The sequence below is a fragment of the Astatotilapia calliptera genome, chromosome 23, assembly GCF_900246225.1.
Source record: "Astatotilapia calliptera chromosome 23, fAstCal1.2, whole genome shotgun sequence".
Taxonomy (NCBI): Eukaryota; Metazoa; Chordata; class Actinopteri; order Cichliformes; family Cichlidae; genus Astatotilapia; species Astatotilapia calliptera.
Window position 1 is genome coordinate 17,025,522 of NC_039323.1, and position 5,626 is coordinate 17,031,147.

Sequence of the window (5,626 nt, forward strand, 5' to 3'; positions counted from 1 at the left end):
GAAGAAAGGGAGGGGCAAGTGGCCCCTCTCTGGGGCCAGCTCCCCCGCTGACCCCAGTAGGCACCCCACACTCTGGAACCCAATAGGGCAAGGGGGCCCAGGCCCATCCGGACCGAGGGCCCGCAGCAGCAGCAACGCCCAGCCCCACAGAGTCTGAGGCAGCCCACCTGACTCCACCCCAGAGAAGACTGCACCCACCCCATCATCCAATCATCTCCCAAACTACACAAGACAATAGACACCCAGGTTGAGTTCATTCTCCACCTCTCCTAAATCTCTCCCCCCACCTCCAGAGTAAGCTCTTGTAGTGAGGAGACCACCTGCAAAGACATAACAACCTCCCCACCAGTTAGAGAGCCCCCTAGTTGGGCCGATGAACCAGAGGTCCCCTGCACTGGGGCTGAGCCCCCCTGCACCCACCCGCCCACTGCTCCGGCGACACAACAGCCAGGACCCAAGCCCCCAAGGCCCGGCCAGCACCCCAGACCGGGGGGCGGAGCACCTCCAGACCCCCAAGCCTCCACGCCCGTCCCGGATCCTCCCAGGCTACCAGGCCAGTAACCAATGTCCACCAGCACAGACCCTCCCCCATCTCCGCTGTATGCCTGCTGGGCTTTAAAATTACTGAGATCCTTTAAGACCGGTTACCCTTTAGGACTCACAGTAGGGTTCACTTTCAGGTTGGTTTCTGTCAAAAAAGGAGGAGCACAGTTTTAATTGAAATCAGTTAAAGGTCCATCTGAGTTGATTAATAAGTTGAAGATGATGATTAGGAAATAAACAGTTTTTTTAGTTTTAGTACATCACCACTGTAGATTAAAAACCACATAATCAATGTATGATTCAAGCACAGACTTTGTCTTTAATGGGAAGGGATTTATTAAAAAAGTTACCTTACCTTTCACTAATAGTCCTTGGATAAACTGAAATCATCTTATATGCAAAGAATATCTGTGGTGCTTTTCCATGTATCTGCTGACTTAATGAAGGCCCAGTTTAGATAACCACATATTTTAAGTGCTGTCTTATGCCAGTGGGTGGTGGGGGTCAAAGAGTAGCTACTGGTCTGTGTGTGTTGTTTTCTTTAACATTTGGTCTTCAATCCTCCAGAATGAGCACACCACAGTACAGGAATAATAACCTGTTGTCTTTGGTGTCCTCCCCTGGTGAGCTTGATGTTTCCATCCAGTGTGTTGATGTGTTTGGTTAAAGCCTCTGCTTCTTCAGTTTTGATTTTAAATCATCTACATGTCTAAACCAGTGGCTATATGCTGTGTCTTTGAAAGAGCCTACAGCTTTAATTTCCTCTCCCTCCTGCAGGTTGGCTGCAGTAGGGGACACCTCGTTACTTTTGCCTGTGGAAATGTTTGTTGTGTTTGTGGTGGTAAGGAAGAGGTCTAACAGGGTGCAAAGCTAAACAGGGGTGAAGCTGAGTCTTCCGTGTAAGGAGCTGTCTCTCTGTAGACACTTTCTGATGGTGGCTACTGCCTCAGTTGTGAAATGTGAGCTGATAGTTTAAAATGTGGACCTTGCTGATGAAGTCCGTGGAGAGTGATGAGTAGTGTTTCCCATAAGTAGAATTTGTGGTTTATAAGGTCAGATTATTTTATCATTATACTGAACTTATAACTGAAAAAAGTCTAAACATAAACTGTTATTACCTTATTATCATGTCATTGATGTTTTATTCCAAACAGATCAGTGTTGGATGTATGTGGCCGAGACACTAAAACCTTAACATAAAGAAATGAATGTGATGTGATACATAACTGTGTTCACAGTTTCTTCTGGTAAAATCATCTTCTTCTTGTTTTATAGAAAGATCATGGGAGAACCTGTAGAACAACCACCAGCCAAAGCATCAGCAGGTAGGAAATCTGTGGTTTGTCTGATGAGATGTATGGATGTACATGAGGTAGATTCCCTTTTTGTAACATTTTTTTTTTTTAGAAAAAAAAGATATTCTGGCATTTGTTAGAAAAAAAATGTCAGAACATTTAGACTTCATTATATATATGCTTGCCTTTAAAACAAACAGTCTCTATCATTATAAGTACATCAAAATCAAATGTTTCGAAACATGTCTTAATCTTTTTTGGCACATTTTTATAACATGAGAACTGCCAATGTTGTCTGCCAAGCCTGGCAGAAAAAGCAACTGGACTTTTTTTTTTTACTTTGAACCCACACACCCTAAAATTCAGTATTTGAATATGAGATGATGAAGTTTTAATTCAACAGATTTAGAGTATTTTTCACATGATTGAGATTGAGATCCATGTTTATGTCTCTTTATTCTTCCTGTAGAGGAGGAGCTTGCCAGCGTGCGGTCAGCCTTTGTTTGTAGGGTGTCACCAGAAATCCTCACACAGCTCCTTGAAGCTCTTGTAAGTGACGGTGTTTTAAATGAATTGGAGAAAGAATCAATACTGGAAGGGAACCCAGTCAGAGCAGACAAGGCACGCTGCTCCATCGACTCAGTGAGGAAGAAAGGGGACCAAGCATGCAGGATAATGATCAGACATCTTCAGAGTATAGATCTCTCTCTTTTTTCTCAGCTGCGTTTATACTCTGATCCATCTGCTCAGCAAGATGAGGTCATGTATCTCTATAAGAATGGTCACCACCAGTTTGTTGCGATGTGAAAGTGTGAAACTTCAGAATTCATTGTAAGAAAAGGGGGAGGAAAAGAAAGAAAAGCCATAGTTGTTTGACTTGAATGCTTCAGGAAAAAAAATGAAAACAAAATGCCATATTTATATAGAATAATGTAAAGCATTTATTTTTGTGTCCAGAAATGGTTTACATTATCTGTCTCCTTTCTAATTTACAGCAGGAATTATATTTGAATACTGAATGTCTGTCAGGTGCTTCTTTTAAATGGTGAACATAGCAGTAGGGATACATTATAACACTTGAACATTGTACTATTTGGAAACAAAGTTATTTCTTTTGGTTTTTTTCTGTTATTTCTTTCTTTTCTTTTTTAAATTCAGATGTTCTTCAGGATTGTCAGCCTAAATTCAAGTCTAACCTGAATAGGAAGTTCCAGTGTGTGTTTGAGGGGATTGCTAAAGCAGGAAACCCAACCCTTCTGAATCAGATCTACACAGAGCTCTACATCATAGAGGGAGGGACTGCAGAGATCAATGATGAACATGAGGTCAGACAAATTGAAACAGTATCCAGGAAACCAGACAGGCCAGAAACAACAATAAGAAAAGAAGACATCTTTAACGACTCACCTGGAAGAGATAAACCAATCAGAACCGTGCTGACAAAGGGAGTGGCTGGCATTGGGAAAACACTCTTAACACAAAAGTTCAGTCTTGGCTGGGCTGAAGACAAAGCCAACCAGGACATCCAGTTCATATTTCCATTTACTTTCAGAGAGCTGAATTTGCTGAAGGAGGAAAAGTTCAGCTTGGTGGAACTTGTTCATCACTTCTTTACTGAAACCAAAGAAGCAGGAATTTGCAGCTTTGAAGACTTCCAGGTTGTGTTTATCTTTGATGGTCTGGATGAGTGTCGACTTCCTCTGGACTTCCACAAAACTACAATCCTAACTGACCCTTGCAAGTCCACCTCAGTGGAAGTACTGCTGATAAACCTCATCAGGGGGAAACTGCTTCCCTCTGCTTGCATCTGGATAACCACACATCCTGCAGCAAGCAGCCAGTCAGATCCCTCCACACTGTGTTGGCATGGCGACAGAGATCAGAGGATTTACTGACCCACAGAAGGAGGAATACTTCAGGAAGAGATTCAAAGATGAGGAACAGGCCAACAGAATCATCTCCCACATCAAGACATCACGAAGCCTCCACATCATGTGCCACATCCCAGTCTTCTGCTGGATCACTGCTACAGTTCTGGAGGATGTGCTGAAAACCAGAAGGGGAGGACAGATGCCCAAGACCCTGACTGAGATGTACATCAACTTCCTGGTGGTTCAGGCCAAAGTGAAGAAGGTCAAGTATGATGAAGGAGCTGAGACAGATCCACACTGGACTCCAGAGAGCAGGAAGATGATTGATTCTCTGGGAAAACTGGCTTTTGATCAGCTGCAGAAAGGAAACTTGATCTTCTATGAATCAGACCTGACAGAGTGTGGCATCGATATCAGAGCAGCCTCAGTGTACTCAAGAGTGTTCACACAGATCTTTAAAGAAGAGAGAGGACTGTACCAGGACAAGGTGTTCTGCTTCATCCATCTGAGTGTTCAGGAGTTTCTGGCTGCTCTTCATGTCCATCTGACCTTCATCAACTGCAGTCAATCTGCTGGAAGAACAACCTACATCGTCCTGGTGGTCAAAATTTTTTAATGCACCAAAACTACAGCATGTCCACCAGAGTGCTGTGGACAAGGCCTTACAGAGTCCAAATGGACACCTGGACTTATTCCTCCGCTTCCTCCTGGGTCTTTCACTTCAGACCAATCAGACTCTCCTAAGAGGTCTTCTAACACAGACAGGAAAGAGCTCACAGACCAATCAGGAAACATTCCAGTACATAAAAGAGAATCTCAGTGAGAATTTGTCTGCAGAGAAAAGCATCAATCTGTTCCACTGTCTGAATGAACTGAACGATCTTTCTGTAGTGGAGGAGATCCAACAGTACCTGACTTCAGGAAGTCTCTCCACTGGTAAACTGTCTCCTGCTCAGTGGTCAGCTCTGGTCTTCATCTTACTGTCATCAGAAAAAGATCTGGATGTGTTTGACCTGAATAAATACTCTGCTTCAGAGGAGGCGCTTCTGAGGCTGCTGCCAGTGGTCAAAGCCTCCAACAAAGCTCTGTAAGTACAATTGTACTCATCCATTTAACATCCAGTTGTGTCAGTAACTTATTTCTGACATATTTATTTGGCAAACAATAGCTTTTACTTGGGTGGCGTGTCGTGCATTAAACAAAGCATTTCCATTGTGACTTAGTTATAATCAAATTATTTGAATTACTCAGTGAATCATTGCAGCCATAGAATCATCCTTAGTTACACTTTATTAAACTTAGAATTCTGAGTGCTTCTTTGGATGTACTTAGAATTGCTTCTTCACTCACCTCTTTCCACTTTCTGTGTGTTCATGCACCACTGTTGAATGTAACTTACTAATAAAATCCCTACAAAATCTGTCTACTGCACTGTGCCTTGGTGTTCCACATTGTGATTTTTGTTTGTATTTTGTTTGTTTTTTTGGCCTGTGCTTTCCCCTCACTTCAAACTGATTGAAGCAGATAGTCCAGCACCTCAGTTTATCCTCAATCTGAAACTAGCTGTTTTAGCTATTTAACCTTTAAACACACCTCCCCTTGTCATCCCTCCTATTGTTGCCATAAAATTTAATCTTGATTTTAAAAATAAACCACCAAATAAAACAACAACAACAACAACAACAAACAATCCAAGTCAGACTTCATGGCACCAAATTCTTAAGGTTTTGTCAGCCTTTGATGACAAACTGCACCACAATCTAAAACAGGCTTTCTCATCATTATTATTTTTTTCTTTTTTGAGCTTAATTAGGAGTTAAGCATTGATCTCAGTCTGTAGTTCAGCACCACTGAAAGAATAATAATTTCCTAACAGCTTATAAAACAAATGATCGGCATAGTTTTCCTTAGTGTGTT

The 5,626-nt window shown here is 42.3% G+C and overlaps 1 pseudogene; it reads left to right on the forward strand.

The window, feature by feature from the left end:
* The first annotated feature begins 373 nt into the window (after positions 1–373).
* On the forward strand, positions 374–4,800 carry LOC113015856 (protein NLRC3-like; annotated as a pseudogene).
* The last annotated feature ends 826 nt before the right edge of the window (positions 4,801–5,626 follow it).